This window comes from Paramormyrops kingsleyae, chromosome 15 (genome assembly GCF_048594095.1).
Source record: "Paramormyrops kingsleyae isolate MSU_618 chromosome 15, PKINGS_0.4, whole genome shotgun sequence".
Lineage (NCBI taxonomy): Eukaryota > Metazoa > Chordata > Actinopteri > Osteoglossiformes > Mormyridae > Paramormyrops > Paramormyrops kingsleyae.
The window spans coordinates 8,172,846-8,192,322 of record NC_132811.1 but is presented as its reverse complement, the minus strand read 5'-3'; the positions used below and the strand labels follow the sequence as shown (position 1 = coordinate 8,192,322).

The window sequence follows — 19,477 nt, the reverse complement described above, 5'->3', positions numbered from 1 at the left end:
TTGCAGAAGTGAGTATTGGCATTGAGGAATGTAGTAGCATGCTTGTACAGGCCAGTAATTACCAAACTAGCCATGCTTTATAGTAGAATATTGACACGGATTTGGATTCTTAGGTAACCGACACCGTAATTTGGTTCAATATTACAATATATTTTTCAATGCGGTTTTCCTGTTTTTTCCCCTCTTTTTTCTTTTTCTTGCAAATTAACATTGGTAGACTCTTTTAAAGCAATTCTTCTTTTGTACGACTTTATAATGTAGTTTATTTCCAGTTAAGCTATTATAATATTATTTTTAAGCGACGATGTATGTCCCAATCTATTTCTGGTCAATACTTTATTATGATCGAACAATTTTGAGGTATTAATGGATAACCACAGTTTTTTTTCAATAACAGGATCGTCTAGATGTTAGAAGGATAATGTACAGAAATAACGTTACTTTTAAAATGGCCCATGGACTCATGATTCTCAGTAGTGCTACTTTTTAAGCATCCCAAGAGCAATGTCATATAAAATACCATAAATTCATTAAGGCCACCAGTTAGGCTGGATTGGTTTCTATAACCTATATTTTCCTGTCTTTGTACCATATATTTGTCAGCATGGTGAGGTAAACTGTCATTCATTTCATGTTAATTGTATTATTGTACCTGTTTCAACATATGCAACTGCTATCTCTCCTTCAAGAAATTGTTTTCCAGTGCATACAGTTTTGACCCTTTCTTTCATTTAGCTTATAAAACCCAATGATTTATTTAATACACAACTGACCATGGAGGCATTTTTCAATCCATCAAATAATACTAATTGCAAATATATTTATAAACCTGTAAACAGACCTTATCTTCTTTCTAATAATGCTTTTATTATGAAACTGTCATTATTATCACAGCACAATTATGTTACGTGGAATAGTAAACAATGACACTGTAAAGTGCTATTTAAAAGTAAACCCATTTTATGTACGCAGAATCAAATCTGATGAATAAAAATTTTGACCTACCTAAGTTTAGAGTCTAGTATATCCCCGATTTACGGCGACGCGTTCCTTTCCGTAAGCAATGCTTGAGCTCAGTCTTGCGACCAAAGTGCCAGTACCCGCTGAGAGTCTAAAATGTGGGAAAATACAAAGAGGGCTGGGGAGAGAATTCTATAGAAGAGGCAGAGTGTGGTGGCGGCTGTTCTGAGGTCGGTATATTTAAAGTGTGCTAATGAAGCATGGCGTTCAGTCAGGAAACTGCGGGCAGGAGGCAGCTGTTCTTAAATCTGGGAGCCGGGACACCTGTTGTGACCTTTCCTGTCTGTGAGGCTGGTGTTGAAAGCTGAATGGGATCAAAAAAAAAAATCCACTGTTATTGTACATTCTCCTTTTTAGATGCTGTCTTTGGTACATGTATGCAATTTAGGAACAAAAGAGAATGACATGCCTTGTCTATTTCTTGAGTGTCCTCTGAGGTACCGCTGTTTAAAAACATACCAGGAGCGTGTCGTTCCTGAGACTGTAGCTGACATACCGGATGGGTGTATATAAATGTTACTAAACGAAAACAGATTTTTAAATATTCATTTCATTTAACAGACAGATTTCATTAATCGCCGGGGGGAATTAATGGTGGTAGCTACACATGATTGAGTGTTTGACTGAGTGGTTGGGGCTTGATATTTATAGACCAAGAATTGGTTCTTTCTGCCTGGCTGGATTTTTGAGATTAGGTGTTTTTTTTTAAATTCTTGAATTTGGAGTGGGGAGGGGGTTACTTATTTATTTGTTTGTTTCATTGGGATCACTGGGATATCTTGTCTGTACACCACCTTGCCCACCATATGAGAGTCTGTGTTTTTGTATTTTGTTGTGCATACTTTGTTGTATATGGAAGGTTTATACTTCTTTGTTTTTACTCTGACGGTGGCCATTTTGGTCACAGTTTTGAAAATATAATAAAATGGACAGTGGTTGTACTTAACATTCATTCTCAGTAATGTCTGTCACGATAAATTATTGACACAAAGGTTCCTGGTCGAGGTACCACACCGGGCTTTGTTTAGAAAGGTACTTAAGCTGATATGAATCTTGCTATAAAAGTTACTTCTGTGGATAAAATTATTAAGTGAAATAAGTACATTAAATAAAACAAACAGAAAAATTCATTTTATTGGCACTTACTCATGCTTTGAAGGTAACCGAAACACAATAATATAAACAAACATTTTATGGTCATAAAATCAAGAAAGTTCAGAGAATCCGCAGTCATTTTGAAAGAAGAGCATGATCTCTTTTGGTTTTCTGTTTAGAGTTAATACCTGTGGGGACACTTTCCTGATCATTTAAATTCATGTTATAAACTACTAAACCAAGACTTTCTTTACGTTGAGCAATTTTAAAACTAGCTGCAAAGTTACCTGGCCACAACAAAAAGCCAAATTAGGAGTAGTATGTAATCGTTGTACTCCAAAATCTCAAGTTCAATTTACTGTTGCTTTTTAGTTCTGACAGTTTAGTGTGGGTGGGTGATCCACCTGTGTCCCAGGACTGGTGGAGTAAAAGTTTTTTTTTTTTAAAGTAAAAATGAAATTGTATTAGAAATAAAATGATAAAAAAAGATGATTTTCTCTTCAAGGGCACATTATTGAATTTGTATTCAAGGGAAATGCCTCAGTTAGTAGACAACATTTATCTTTCATTGACTAAAACTGTAGGTTGTAAAAAATCAAAATGAAATACAATAGTACAATTATTGACAAAGTATCTCTTATTGTCATTAATTAATCTAAAAGCAACATAAACGCCAGGTGGAGATTAGTTTTGTAAGCTTGGGACTGGAAATTTCCGTAATAGTTAAAGGTGACCGTGCGCACCTGAAAGGTAACCACTAACATTATACTAAACACAAGACACTTAGTGTCTTGGGGCATGGGTGAACATTTGCAAGATTATAGACAGAATAATGAAACCTCTGTTAATACGATTCTGCCTGGCTCTCAAACCTGTGCCCTTCTTATTCACCTGGAGAAGTTGCCGCTTTTTGTGGCATAATGTAAGCCATTTAGTTACGCTGAAAAACATGTAGAGCAGTGCTGTCCAGCCTTTCTTCTGTGAGATCTACCTTTACAAAGAAAATACTCTGGCGAGCTACTGAATTGTGACAGTATATTTTGACAACTGGTGGGGCACCCCTTGGTATATTTTACTGACGAGGAAGGAATGGAAGTTGTCTTGAGATTGATTAAAAATGTCTTAGTGATCAACCGGTTGGGCACCATTACTGAGGTTGGGAACCTCAACAGGACCAATTGCATACAGTGCATTTCAGAGCAGATCATAACATAAATTCAATGCTTGTCTTCTACCACCAATACCGTAATTTTATCTATTATCTATTATCATTTTATATATTGCATATTTCCTTCAAAAATTCTGTCTATTGTAGAATTCCTGGATTCCGTTTAAAATCTGTATATTTTTTTATTCATTAGTACTTTGGCATTCCTTTAACTTATATTTTAGTAATTGTTATGTTCCTTGGTTTCAGTGTTTTGTAGATTAATTTGCATAAAATATCTTTTGATTTAACATGCATACAAGTGTTTCTATGTACATGAGCCTTCATTTATAGAAGGCTGTGCTTTAGTAAACACGTTTTAGTAAACATTTCTGACCAGGACATATCTTTGACACTGATCTACGTAGAGCTGGGTGATATGGCCAAAAATGTTATGTTTAAAAATGTTCATATAAGTCAATATGATAATTATCACGACAAATGCCAAATTATTATTTCTTTCTAGTTTAAAGGCTGATTTTTGCTGAGTTGAAGTTGAAGAAACCAGATGATTAGTCGTGTTTTTAAACCCTTCTTTATAGTCAGAATGTGACAAACACTTGCCAAACAGCATTTCACATTTCAGAAATCTGAGGTAGAAGTTGAATAGGTTATTTTATTGTGTGCCAATAAAACTCCACTGCTTGCATTCTTCCTAGCCTTTCTCTCTGTGGTTTATTAATCTGTGTGGATTTCTTGTGGACTGAATTTTACTATGAACTTTCATTTTGGTTTTTGCTGAATTACCCTTATTGGACAGGTTGCTTTGGACTTACCTGCTCTCCCGGTGGCTTGCCCTCTTATTTTAACCGTTTTGTCTTTCATCTGCCTCCCTGTCCAATTTTATTGTCTTATTTGTTCAATAAATCCCCCTTTGTGTTTCTTAGGCTGTATCAGTGCTTAGGTTCCATTGTCTTTCCAGACAAGCAGTCACAGCGAAAGAGACGCCATTTCATTGTGATGAAAAACACAAAAGAACCCCTACAAAATTTGGGGGTTAAATTATATTGAGCGTTTATCAAACGTCTGTTATATTGAAAACTTCTATTGTTTTATTGCCCTGCCCTGTGTTTAAGCCCTGTTTGGTATTCAGAAATATTGTTGGTCCAGATCATGGTAACCAGTAGGGAAGCCATATGTCTGTTCGGTAAGATAGATTATTTTCTGTTCAAAGTCACTATGTCAATATTGAACCTTATCTAAAAATATTCTGCTTGTAAGCAGGCACCATACTCCTTTGCAGAATGAAATGTAGTCAAAGTAATCATCTTTCATTCAAGTTGTAAATATTTCTCTTATTGCTCACAGTATATAAGAAATGTAATCCTACTGCCTGATACTTAAGTCTGTTTAGTTCTTATATCTTAATGGCAATTATCATATTATTTACAAATAAGAACTAAACAAATGAACTAATCAATGTTACCAGGATTGAAACAATGTACTGTGTACATTCACAGAAAGTCACAGAAAAGGGATGAAGCTACAAAAGCTACCTTTGGGTAGGCAAGTGTGTATTTGCTCCGAAGACAACAACATAGCATAACATTAAAATGTATGAAAGTGAACAATAGCACAATAAAATCAATATTTCTTCTGATCTCCAAAAAGTAATTGATGTCTTGTTGGATGACTTCGAAGAACACCGATTTGGTTCCTAAACCTCTCCTTAGGAACGCTACAAACATTCCATGCGTTAATTAAATTTCATCACTAGTTCACTTAGTTTTTAACTTTTTCTTAGTTGAGTAACTCAGTAAGTTAAATAACATGCATGCATGCTGGTAGTTGAGTCCAAAAGTACATGTGTGTATTGATGGTTATTGCAAATGTGGTGAGACATTAAAAGAGGTTTTTAAATGGCTACAATGACATACATGAAATCCTAGTTATTAATGAATCATCACCTCTTCTATCTCAAGTATCTGAAGTTCATGATTTGTACTTCAATAGTAACTGAGCTGGGTTGGTGCCCCATCCTGGGATTTTCCCTTGCAGGATGGATGACGTAAAACGTTCAAAAACGATTGTAAATTGATGCACTGTTTATTTTTAGCCAGTAATCCAAAATACATTGTAGATCCCATTAACCGATTCCCCACTGGAGTTTGCGTTCTTTATTTTCTGTTTATTTTTGTGTCTGCAGTGTTGTGCTGTTCACCCACTCCCTGTCCTGACCTTTAGCAAACTAATATTTCCAGCCGAATTCCCATTTTGCATGGTTCAGTTTGCCATTCCAAATGAAGGGATTCTCATCAACATGACATGAAACCATTTAATTTACCTCGAATCCTGCTACCTGCTTAGCTGAACATTGAAGTTTGTGACTGACAAGTCCTCCTGAATCGTCACAGGAAGGGTGATTTAGTCCTGTGAAGCAGTAGGAATGCAGAAATTCTATCTGGAATAATAATTTCAATTTTGAATAATTTCAGACTTGTATCTTATAATTAAATCCCTATAATTAAAACTATAATTAAGGCTTCCAATGGTGCAGCCTCCACTGACCCCAGACTAGCATCTGGGAGGAGTTTATGCTGAAGTTTTTCAGAAACATACTGAGGGTGCATGACAGTAGTTCTAGGAGAGACGACCTGCAAGTGCCAGTCACATTCAGCTTTGTTTTTTGGTTGGAAAAAAAGAATCAATGGTTTTATGTGCCGAGCAACTGTTCAAGTTTATTGTATATATTATATCTATTCCCACACTACTTGAACTGACATACATTTACCACATACATATACAATCCCACATGCATGTTGTATATATATCAACCAGACTGTATAATTGATACTTTCTTGATCCCCATAGCGAGATTGTCTTTACGCCTCCCCCGATTTGCTCTTTGTAGGTAAGAGTAAGCTGGCTGCGCAGGGCAGCCACCTGCGGCACCCAAGGAGCTGGGGGTCAAGGGCCTTGCTCAAGGACCCGCAGACGTGCCGAAGCTGGGTTCGAACCAGCGACTCTCCGTGGCACAGGCTTACCCAATGTAGCCCACTATGTAGCCATTACATAACTTAGCCCACTATGTAGCCATTACATAACTTAGCCCACTATGTAGCCATTGCATAACTTAGCCCACTATGTAACCATTACATAACTTAGCCCACTATGTAACCATTACATAACTTGGTCCACTGTGTAACCAATGTAACTGTGTATGTATAGTGCTCACAGAAAGTCTTGGGACACATATTTCAGTAAAAATATTGGAAGTGTACTGCTTTTTTAACAAAAATCATTACTTCATTCTTCATATTATATATTTATGTCACATTACAAACATTCAATCAAGTAGTAATACACTGAAACCCAAATTATTGTTCTGAAAGACATGTTCTGAGTTAACTTCATTGACAAGCAGTCTCTGGGTGCTTTTTAATTAGTAACACCTTTGCAATAACATAAAACACACAAAAAAGCATTTGTGTTTAGTATCCCTTTGAGAGCCAATGACTACAATTGCAATTTATCATAAAATGGAAAGAACAGAAATAAATGAGTCAGTTAAAAAAAATTGACACTGTCAAAAGTCTGACGGAAGATAAATGCAGATATGTTAAACATTGCTTGTCAATGGACTCTTATGAAACCAATAGTTTTTCAGCTTTTTTACGGAATTAAGCAAGAGTCCCAAGACTTTTCTGGAGCACAGTATGTACTGCATTTAGAACCATAGACACCCAGAAACAAATTCATTGTTTATTGGGTTTCCCCATTCAGTCTAAACAAAGAAAATGCAGGGGATAGCCTTTCTGTCTGAAGCCTAGTTTCTCTCTCCTTGTACTTGCTCTTCCATGAGTACTGTTTAATTGCTGCTGTAAACAATGGAGCACTCCTCATCAGCTCCACTGGCTTTGTGACATCATTCCATTTGTTTGCCGTATTACAGAGTGGTCTCTCTGCAGACCCTATGGGGGCTGGTATGCTCAGAATGTAGTGGATGATCGATAGCATGTTTGGGGGATCTGCTGCTTGAAATACAGCCGTACACCTGACAGCCACATCTTATAGCTTCCATCGATCACTTGCAGTGTCTTTAGGTCTCTTTTCAGGTTTTTGGTTTGAGAGCACTCATCGATGTTCGTCCATGTTCATCTGCCAGTGACATTGTTGGTCTTCACAGACCTTTTTAAGGTCACTGCAGCTGCGCTGTGCATGACGCTGTGGACAGTAAAGACTGTTGCTACCAAACCATTTTCCCAAGTACTTTATGGTAGCGCCAGTGAATGCAGTGAATTTTTCGCCTTGACTTCGTCAACTAGAGAGAGACCCGGAAGCTTCTCTTTTGTGAGGTATCCATAGCAGGCGTTTTCAGCTTGTCTGTACGTGGTCAAATGTGTCCGTGGTAATGTTTTTGGTGGTGGTGGGAGGGATGAGTAGGCTACATTTCTAAATGCCATTTTTGTGGTGAAATTTGCACTTTAATGAAAATGTCGATCAGAATTGGCGATGGTGTTGACCCTTCATCCACAGAACTTATTTCCTCTGTGTTAGTTTGGCCTTAAAGGAGTACATGATGGAATCTAACTCTAGGTATGTGGTAGCACTGGGTTCAAGTGGTAAGGCAGAATTACAGAAGAGGAGGTAAACCACCACAATATCATCTTCATCCTGCACCCCGGCAACATTGGTACTGAGCCTTGGCAAAGTGCTGATTTTCCTGGAGCAGTCATCCCCAAAGCTGATAAAGTATGACAGTGCAGATCAGTTTTGCTCATGCTGAGAGATGGCTGGATTGAGGGAAAGCTACAGTATCTTGTTGTGACATGCCACGGGACTTCTTGGAACTCAGTGTCACAAAACTCACAAAAACCTTTCAGTTGCACTTTTCTTTTACCTGATGTACAGAAGTGGCAATAATATTTTTTGAACTCCATTCTCAGCATCCGTTGTGAGGTTGTCTAGTACCATACATGTTTGAGTGTGTTATGTACATCAGGGCAGTTATCCTGAAGAAGATTATTTTGGCTTTTTTTCACAAAATTATGAAGACTTATTGTCGGTGCTGAAACCTGTCGCTTGACTGAAAGACCACCCAAGGTCTTCAAGAGAGTGCAGTATGCTCTCCACTATTCCTCCTGCAGAGTCATTGGGGTTCTCTATGAAATCAACCATTTCGTTCATCAACCCACTTTCAGAATTGAAGGAATTCACTGCAAGGTGAAGATTTTCCTTTTTTCTTTATCAAAAACATCCATTTGAATAGAAAATGGAAGAAGTCCTTCAAATGTCAATATATTTTCACTGCATCTCCCACTGTCTTTGGTGCAAGGACACCGTTTACATTTGCAACTGCATTTTTTTGTCCCATAAGACTTCCTCTTCAGTCTAGAAAGATCTTCTGAGTTAACCCCATAATAGCTAAGGTTGTACTTAACATTGTGATACACATCAGTTAACTCTCCAGCTGTTACCTGCCATATAGGAGTCATTATATTGAGCAATGTCTATGGCATAAAGTAGTAATAGTATTATTAGATATGCCACAGATCTGATACCTGATACAATGGGGCGATACTGGCCAGAAATGCTGAATCAGATATGGGGGGGGGGGGGGGGGTAAGAAACTGATCTGATTCCCCATCACAGGTGGTTATAGCCTGAAAAAGCACAAAACTTCTTGCAACCTTGCGACTGAAGTGAGGGTTAGTTGATAGCTAATTGTTCAGTAACACATGTATATTAGAGCCAGCATGTTAGCTGCGGGCTAATACAGTAAAAAAAATACATTGTAAATTGTCATATTTATGAAATGTAAACTATTTATGCATTTAATTTTTTTTTATGAATCATTAAATCAAGAAATGTAATAGTATTAACCTTCAGTCCAGAATCTTGGGGAATGGATGTAATATTATCAGCTTCATTAATTTACACTGAATTGATGGCCTAGCCTAACGTTATTAATTTTTTCCTCTATTAGGAAATTATATTCATGAAAACTTATTCTATCAGACTTATTCAGAATGATAAAAGTAAGCAATACCAAAGTACCATATCTGCCTCAGAGGAAATGAGCAGAGGTGGAGATTTCAGGTCCAGAGAGTACAAATCCAGACCAAGATTTTGTTCAACCAACCACTTGAGCATAAAGAGTCACAGTCACAGAGTACTCAAGTGGATGGTTGAAACAAAATCTTGGTCTGGATTTGTAATCTCTGGACCTGAAATCTCCACCTCTAGAAATGAAAGGCAGCAATAGTTATGCGATTATACTTTGTGCCTGTTGCCCTTCAGCAGCACAAGGATGGCTATCGTCCACCATGGGCAGGCAGAAAAAATCGGTGACAGACTTCAGTTTGCCTTGTCAGGATTCCTATACACTTTGCAGTTTAAAGTTCCATACTCTTCCAGACTTACACACAATATTTGACATTTTATGACTTAAATAGATTTTAAAATCAAAACGTTACATGTCTGGCTTTACTACATAAGCTTCCACAAATCCTACTCTTGTGCTGATCAAAAAATGTACAGTGGATGCTGCCACTAGACAGTAATGCTTCTACCGCCTTATTCATGCTCCAAATGTCAAACAGCTTTACACATGCTTTACATTTTGCTTTCAGATCACATTCGGGATCCTTAGGCAACCAGTTACAATACAATAAGCAGGTGAAAGGTTGCGTTTCTCCCATTGTGACCATTCTAATTTGTAAGGTAGCCCACATCAGAGCCCAATCAAGTAGGCACTACTCAGACACACTGCCACTCCCTGGTTTGTGGCCCTTCAGTGTACAATCTGTACATTCTGCCCCTGACAACCAGCTCACATTGGTGATTTCATTAAAAACTTAACTTTCTTCAATTTTTTAGAATACCAAGTAGGCCCATTTGTTACAGTAGGTTGGAAACACTGAATTTTTCCTAAATCAAATTCCATACTGTGCAGGGACAGTGCTTGTGTTCATCACCCGGGACAGCACTGACCCACTGGTATTCTCGCCTCCCATTCAGGCTTATTTCGACAGCCTCTTTCTTTTCATGTACTTGTACTGTTGGACATCTTTTAAATAAGCCGCGTGACTGGGTCTGCATCTCCGTAACTATGGGAACGATGATTCTGAAGTGCGATCTCAGCACACAGTGCTTGCTTGTCTGTCCCATCCCAGTGATTTTGAGCTTCTCTGTTCCATTTGTGAAACTTTCGGTTCTATTCACTTTTATATTACAACCATTGTGAAGAACTACAGTAGTGTTTGTATGAAACAGTGTGTATGGAAATGTGGTACAAGACCTGTCATGTATTGGTTTAAAAAGGAACATGGTATTTTATTTTTCAATATGAGACTATCTCGTTATTTATGAAATGGGTGGCAACTCTACCTTTGTGTGAACATGCTTGGCCGGTTATCCTGATTCTGAAACTGATTATGAGCCATTATGTTAATAATTTTGGCTTCTTATTAAAATATTTTTGAAGATGGTAAAATTTTATGCTCAGTTTTAAGATGTTGTTTTTAGTGAAAAATTACAATTATGAAGAGCTTTTAGACAGAAAGACAGACAAAGAAAGAAAGAAAGAAAGAAACTGTTCTTCCTCAGATGAATGTATACTGCTCTGCGCCATTTATGTTATAGAGTATAGTCGTTCTCCCAAAGAGCTGAGGTGTTCTCGCAGGATCGATTCAGGTGAAGTGGACCATTTAAATTTTGTGATGTTGACCAATGAATGCATCAACAGCCAATTGCCAGAACTGTCCTTGAATTATTGCTGTGACCCTTTTTAGCTTTAAACAAAAGTATTGATTTTTCCAACACCATTCATTTGCTATCTCCGGAATGTCTGATCAGTGCTACTATACAGTAATAGGACTGACATACTGTATCACTAGGAAGAGAAATGTGATTATATAAAAAAGTTGTACTGGTATTTTATAATGAGGTGGCATACACACTGGTTGAAACAAGGAAAAGTTTGTCTTTCATTTTAATTAACATCTGATTAATGACACTTTGCTTGCTTAAGCTGAAAATATCAGACGCAGTCGGCTTGTGGTTTTTAAATGTTGAATACATTTTTTCTATCTTTACTAACATCCTTAACCAAGCATATGGCAACAGATACAACAACAGATACAACAAATATACCATATTAACAGTTAGGTATCAGAAGAAAAGAAATAGCTCCTGTTTTGGTTGTAAAAGGAACAAAGTGATCTTTTTTGGCAAATCATTTGGATGTCCATTTCCCAAACATGTTAAAATTGTACGAGTCAGAAATAGACCACTGGTCCTAAAGCTAAGATGGAGAGGTGATCTTCTGGTGATCGTTGCAAGGACAGCCAGTGATGGTCAGCAGGTCATCCATCCCGTGGTGTTGATGATTTTGTGGTGTCAGTTGAGGTGAAAGGCCATTCTAGCTCGGCTGATGCTTGTCTGAGGCATGCGGGGAGCAGAGAGACATCGGAGGGAGTCAGTACTGTACCGAGATATGACAGACGTACTATACATAGTAACGTATAACCACATGACCAGCAGCAGCAGCAGTATTTTTTGTGGTAAGCTAGCTTACTAATATCGTACGGTAAATGTAGAATAAAATACCAGGTCTTGAACTTGAAGGGAATGCTGATAGATCTCCTTTCATTGATTGGCTGAATGTTCTACAAACCAAGAGCCTTGAAAGGTATCTCTGCAGCCTGTGGCTCCTTGATTTTGTTTGAGCTAGATGACCGGTACTCAGTGACCTGAGAAGTAATGTACACATTAATTAGGGGACTTGGGTAAACATGGGTCAGTGCTTCACAAGTCCCTTCTGAGTGTGAGGAAGCCAGTGAATAGATGTGCGAACAAGTGCAATGCGGTCATATGTTTTATTTCTGCTTTGACTTCATGCTTCAGTATTTTAGTGTTGCTACAGGGCAGAGTATGTGAGACCCATTCTTCCTGAAAGTAAGGCATTCAGTAGAGCCTCTACTACACATGTATTCGTTTTCTGTGTCTTGTATAACAAAAACCAGCCTTACTTGTGAATTATATTTTTGATCTGGGATAAGTTATCATCTCTGACTCCGCTGACTCAGCAAAGGAATGCTTCAGAGCCTGACAATTAGAAGTAGTAGGTTATAATAGTTTCTAAGAGTTTTAAAGTATTCTTTAAATATTACAGACAAGTACACATACTATTCTACCCCTCATGTTTCTTTTACACAAAAGAAAAGTTTAAAAGAATAAAAAAAGATGGAAGTCCTCTCAAGGCTGTTCCTAAGGCCTTGTCCACACTTTAAACAACGTCATTTTTCTATTACTTTTGGCCTTTCGTCCAGACGCAAACTCCATCCAGGGTGACGACTTTCAGAAACTCTGTTTTCAGGGTAGATGTGTGGACAGGGAAAACGGAGTTTTTGGCTTATAACGTCAGTGTCCGCCGTTATCAATTTTTTTTTGACGTCAGTATGTTCAGAATTAGAATCATTTTTATTAGCCAAGTATGTTTCCATATGAGGAATTTGCGGTTGGATTGGCGTGCTCTTGACAGTGCGTTTTAGCGTTTTCATGTGGACAGAGATTTTTTTTTTTAATAATGGAGGAGGAAAAACACGTTTTTAAAAATACCCATGTACATGTGGACAAGGCCTAAATAAAAAGTTCATTTAATTGCTAGTTTTAAAACAATGGACTGTTCTGAAACGTGAAGGACTTTTCTTGTCTAAGAACTTTCAGATGGGTTTTTCAGCGCAATGTACGCAGCAGACCTCTAGAATGAGCTAGCTTGCACAGATGGATAATATGCCTTCCTTGGGAGTGTTCACTCAGAATATCATTTATATATATCAAAGCTACAACATTTAAGGTGTCAGAAGGTGTCATTTAAGGTGAAACTTCTCAAATGTTATTTAATAAAATTTTCAAAATTTTCCATAACCGAGTGTGTCGAAAATTCAATCAACCCCTTAGCGGTTAATTGAGTTCAGTAGGTCAAACCAAACATCCATCCATTGCAGGAGCTCCTGGAACCTATTCCAGGCAACATAGAGCTCAATCCCAGTTCATTGCAGGGCTGAAACCAAGCATGTATTTTTTTCTTTTTTGAAGGGGAGTTCAGTGTCAGTGAAGTATATTGGACTAGAAGATAAACCAGTATATCAGCTCAGTAATCCAGGTTAGTTGTGCGTGATTCATGTAGCACATTCTTCAAATAGCAAAGGTTGCCAGGTCTGTAGGTGGACTCACCCAGACACCTCTTCATTTGCCACTTATCTAAGGGCATGACAAATAATTCGCCGCCGCCTGCCATCACTAACAGCTCAGAAGTTTTGCTTAGATTCCTTGACGGCGCTCGTATTAAACCGCAAAGGCCATCTGCTCCATTACCTTTGTGTAAAATGAGCTGTCAGCTGCATGCTGTTTGACTGCTGGCTGCAGCGGTTGGTCGCTAATCTGAGGAATACTGCAGTGATGCTGGAGTATGTGCCTGTGAGATTCCTAAAGCAACCTTACGGCCTGTTCTGCACAAGGTGCCACCCCGTATCCCCATAGATTGAAGGGGAAGCGGTAATATTTCTGGACAACTTATCCAGCTTCCTCCTGTACACTTGCATAAATATAACATCTTTATGTTATAAAAGAAAGAAATATCTGGGAGTTATTAAGTCCAGGACCGTGACTGTAAAAAAGATACATCAATGTAACATTCATGCATAAGGTTCTTTATCATCCAGATATGTTTTAATTGTTTACTCTCGTCATTGCGGTCTGGCTGTAGCTATATGGGAGTGGTGTGTGGCTGAGTGGGTTGGGGTGCTGTGCCCATGATTGGAAGGTTGCTGGTTCAGATCCCATAGCTAGTATTGATATTATTATTGGACTCTTCCAAGAATGGCGAACACTATTACTTAAACAGGCAATGCTCATGAAATTGTGTGCTAATCCAAATAAGAATACAACATACAGCGGCAGCTGTGTGAGCAATATTTAGTTCAACGTTCATTCACTGCAGCAAATTATTCAATTACCATTCATTTGTACTGTGATGTAATAGACACTTGTTAACAGTGACATGATACATTAGCGTACAAATTGTCATGTCAATGTACATATTGTCAGTATGGATTTACAGGTGTTTAATTATGCTTGTAAGCAATGCAGCAACATTCTATTTTTCTTTTTTGCTTTTCAACCTTGATGGCAGAACCACACGTCAAGAGTTATTAGTTTATTTTTACACAATGTCACGTCTCCTCTTCACATTAACATTACCGATCAGAAACACACAGGTTGTTTTGCACACATACCATATTATTTCTTATGAAGCTGTTACTGAAAGGGACAGCAAAAAGCCAGGTTAAATGAAAATGAAGTCAATTTAAATATTGGGGGGTACAACCCCCCCCCCCCCAATTCCTATGCCTCTGTTTGTTACAGTGGCTAACAAACATCATCTCCTTCTGCTTTTTTCCCTCAGTTATTGCAAACTGTATTGCATATCAATAACTTTTTTTCTCCTCGTTCTCTTTCAGTTTCATTGTCTAACATAAAAGATAACTGCTAATCTTATAACACTGTTTTTAGCACCACTATGACTGTCCTGGCTGAGATAGTAATCAGAGCACTCAGTAGGTTATCTTCATGATACTTTGGGCTTATTTTGTTAGCCTGGGACTGATTCTGAATTCATAGTGACTCAATGGGTCTAACAAGGAATTCTACTTGGTTTGAGTAGAGGTTTTAGAAATTGATTATTAATATAACAACTTGCCAATTTCTGCACTGCTTGCTCCTTCCTAAAGTTGACAAGATTCTTTTTAATCTCTATGATGAAGCAGTTGTCATGTTAAGCTAATTTTTTGTGTGTCTTGTGCTTTCACAGCTGGGATCTCTGATCTAGCTTGAAAACATTAAGCAGAGTATTATTTAAAATCCGATATGCCGTTTCTGTTAACTCAGCAGAAACCACAGTAGGCTGGCAAACTGGATCCACTGGTATTATTTATGTCACTTCTGCTGGTTTAAAAATTAGGTCCTGTGTGTGTTTTGACAATAAAACATTATGACTGTCACTGTTCAAGCCTCTTCCAGATAACTAGAATCATGTTTTGAATTGACATTTGGTCAATCATTAACTGAAAATAATTTATCACAATGTGCGTTAAGCTAGCATCAGGCAATATTTTGTTAGAAGGCCAAACATCTTCCCTCTGTGGTTGTTTGTAATTTATGACGATTACAGACTTTTGTGAAACAAAGAACCCTGTGGTGCCTTAGCGACAAATTTCTTCCTTCCAGCTTATTTCTCTAAATAGTAACCATATCTTATTGATATATGTATGTATCAGCTTATAAATTAATCGCACCGGTCAACAAACAGGAATCTAACAAATTACACAGTTAAACATATATTTATTTTTTTTGCAGTTTTTTTGTATAAAGTTTTAATCTAGGACACACATGCCTGCACAAAAATGAAGAGACAAACAAACGAAGGCATACAATACAAATTTATTTATTAATTTGAGGCTAAGAGGCCCATTCTTGGATGTTATCAGCCGTCTGTTTAATGGAAATGAATTACTAAGAATCACAAGCTGTTTCTTCACGATTGATGGTGTTGCTTACAATTTACAAGTCGCTGTCCACATATAACATCCAAGGATTGATGAAGACTGCAGATCACCCAAGTTCCAAAGTGAAAACGAAGAGAAATGTTTATGGATTTTATATTCAACACATTAACAAGAAATACTGATGAAAAGTGAAGGAAATTGTATATATATTTGTATATACGCACGCACACAAACACACACACACACATATATACATATATACTGTATATACATACATTAATGGTGCTTTTCCACTGCATAGTACGGCACAGCACGGTTCAGTACAGCTCACCTTGGTTTGGCTCAGTTCGGCTCGGTTTGTGTTTCGACTGCAGTTTAGTGCCGCTTTAGAGTGGGCGGGATTATTCACGTGTCGTTATAGTTGCGCCGCCTCTACTGCCGTGACATCATCGTAAACGCGCCACAAACAAACACACAACAATGGAGCATATCGACGGAATGGTGTTCTTCATTCTCGGCATGTGGATGTTTTTAACAGCAAGACGAAGGAGTTTGTTTCAAAAGAGGCTGATGGTGCGTCCGAACCTTCGCTGGCTGTGCTAAAAATCTAGCGGGTCTGTTGTGTCTCGTGTCGCAAGTTCAGTGACGCAGTAATGACGATTTTCTCCGGCCAATCAGTGACCAGTAGAGTTTACACGTCACGTTTTGGTAACGGTTCGGCGCGCTTGGAACCTCGGCTGAGGTGGTACTAAAAAAAGGACCAGGTACCAGGTACTGTTCCCAGTGGAAAACCCCCCAAAAGTGAGCTGAACTGAACCGTGTCGTGCCGTACTATGCAGTGGAAAAGCACCATTAGAAGGCCTTTGACTAACATCGCTGTCAGAATAAACCTTTGATTGGTGAGATATTGAGGTACATGATTTTTTTTTCTTTAAATAGCCTATTCATCAGTTACTGTGTGTCATTTGTATTTCTAGCTTTAAATTGGGACCTGATGAGTATTTGAAAATTGCTATCATGTATCTATATGTTTAAATATACAGATAATGTATATAAGTGTTTCGGCTGTGAGTTCTTACCTAGTGAATTGTTCTTGGTTTCTTTGCAGTGTCAGTTACGATGACATTAAGAGCTTTTAAGCTTTTTTTGACCAAAGCCACAGCCATTGAACAATAAAGGATAGAAGTTTTGTTTCCGGCTGACTCTTAATCCCCGTCTTACTCGGCACAAAGGCGATTAACCTGCTCTCAGGAATAAATGAAATAAAAAAGAGCAGTTTTCCACTTCAGACAGCCATACTGTGCAGTTTGGCTCTTATTTCTTTGGTCAAAATTGATCAAAATGAATATCAGTAATACACACTGACCAATATTATATCTTTATTAAATTTGTAACATTAAAAAACATGGACATACTTGTAGAGTTCAAATATTGGTACAAATTGAAAAGTATGTAAATTTATATTTCTGTCATGGAATCTTAGTTTGCAACATGAGATTGCAGTTCCATAGCTAGGTAGGGACCAAAACGAATAAAAAAACAATAATAGTAGTGTCAATAAAATAAATAATAAATGCAAATCATACTTTTTAAAAAACAGTATGAAGTAGAAAATGGCGTCCTTAAATGATGATTCCCAAGGAAGCTTGCCTTTGGTTCTGCGAGATACCATTTCATTTTTTAATCCCTTAATTCCCACCGAGACTCATTATAAAGCCAGGACTCTCAAAGGTAATTAATTCAGGAGGTTTTGATATTGGTTTTGATCCACCAAGGCACTGGCAGGCAGCCCACTGGTGCGTGAAAAGACGGTTGCGGGCTGAAGACGGAAAGACTCTGAAGTGACGGCTGGAGTGTTCTCTGCTATGTCGTTATTGTTTCTGAAACCAAGGCCAAACTACAAAGGAGATCCAGTGTGCTTTGGCCTATTCCAATTCACCAATAAAATGTGCATTAAAAAGATACTCCAGACACTCAAGGTCCCTTTCAGGTAGCGCCATTAAAGGCTAAATATGCACAGTTGTTACTTAAGTTTACAAATGAATGGTAATTTTCTTGCCTGTTTATGATGAATACGTGGCACACAATGGAAGAATGGCTCTGGGCCCCCGCAACTGTGCATAGGAGATGAGGATATGGTGGATGGGTTGGTAAATTTTTGGTAACATGCTGATGATTCACAGTGTAACATTTATGAATATGATCGCTAAGGAATGATTGTGCATTAATGTCATATACATAAACAAAATGTTTTATCTAAATAAGACAAGAACACCTGATTTTTCAAATGATTTTTCATTTTATCTGAATTTATTAGTTCAAATTTATGAAATAGCAATAGTATAAAACATAAATCCAAATGAGATTTACATAAAGCAACAGGCTCTTCCAAAGCATATTAAAAGGAACATGACAGCTATGCTTTGGGGTATTTAATACAGATCAACGGTGCATTATATCATAATCCATATGATTGCTATTTTGGTATATTTTGGAATCATAATAGACTCTGGCTGTCAAGAATATGAAAATCATCCCATGGTTAAAAAGGTGCTTTATATAGAATATCTATATATTTATATATAACTTTCTGGTGTATACTGGTAGGTCATGTGCCCTTTGTATTCTGTCTTCAGATTAAAATGATACATTTGTATCATATTTTTTAAGTAGCACCCTTGATACCAACAATGACTCAAATCGAAGCATGCAGCAGCCTGCGGGTCTCGTGTGTATGACAAGTTACGGACAAAACATGGAATTAACTGCTTATGTTGCTTATATAAACTAAGCTTGGTGGGCGGGTGTGTATATGAAATGTATGAATCAATATTTTGGGTGAATCGTTATTCCCATTAATTATATTCATTTGAAAATACATGGCAACACATTTACTTAGGGAGTTGGTTTAGAGTGAAGACCATTTTTACACAAAAGGTGGTCAGGGTCTGGAATATGGTTTTAAAGTAGGTTTATCTAGTGCTGCTTTTAATTCATTTTGATCAAAACATAATTGCTTGACATTAATAAAGATCCAAACATGTAACTTGGCCTGGTTTACTAATTATTTTTAATATTTTATAATGTTCATGTTAGAGTTCTCGTTATATCAGCCGTATTGGATTTAGCTTCCAATGAAAATGCTGGGGCGTGAATTTAATCTGCATAAATGCCCCATTAAAATGTAATGAATTTCACTCTAGAACCAGTAAAGTTTATCCAGTCAAGTAGCTGCTTCCTGTATGAGGATTGACATTATAGAATCATTCCAAATTCATAATGCAAAAAGTTCAGTTATGGATGGCACCCAAAAATATATGTGACTTCAAGGTGTCTGTCAATCTGTGGGTTAAAGATGTTTCCTTCTGGGAGCTGTTTGCCTTCCTTGGCTCATCCTGCAGAATGCCAGTGACCTGCTGCTTGCCAGAAAGATTTTAAACGATATAGAAGGTGTTTATTGTAGCAATATTTAAATTCCCAAAGTTATTATAGAAGCTGTGGCCATTTTAAAGACTTTGCTAAAAGAAAAGTGTGGGTGAAAATGTCATTGTTTAAACATTAACACCGACAGAGATTTTATAGCAGTCTAATGAAAGAGAAACTCATCTAGCTTCTGATTATGCGGGAAGGTTTCAACAGGTAATAT

The 19,477-nt window shown here is 37.6% G+C and overlaps 1 protein-coding gene across 1 annotated transcript in view; it reads left to right on the top strand.

The window, feature by feature from the left end:
• LOC111860531 (inactive N-acetylated-alpha-linked acidic dipeptidase-like protein 2) overlaps nt 1–19,477 on the top strand; it is a 208,336-nt gene that overhangs the window by 15,873 nt on the left and 172,986 nt on the right. The window lies entirely within an intron of this gene.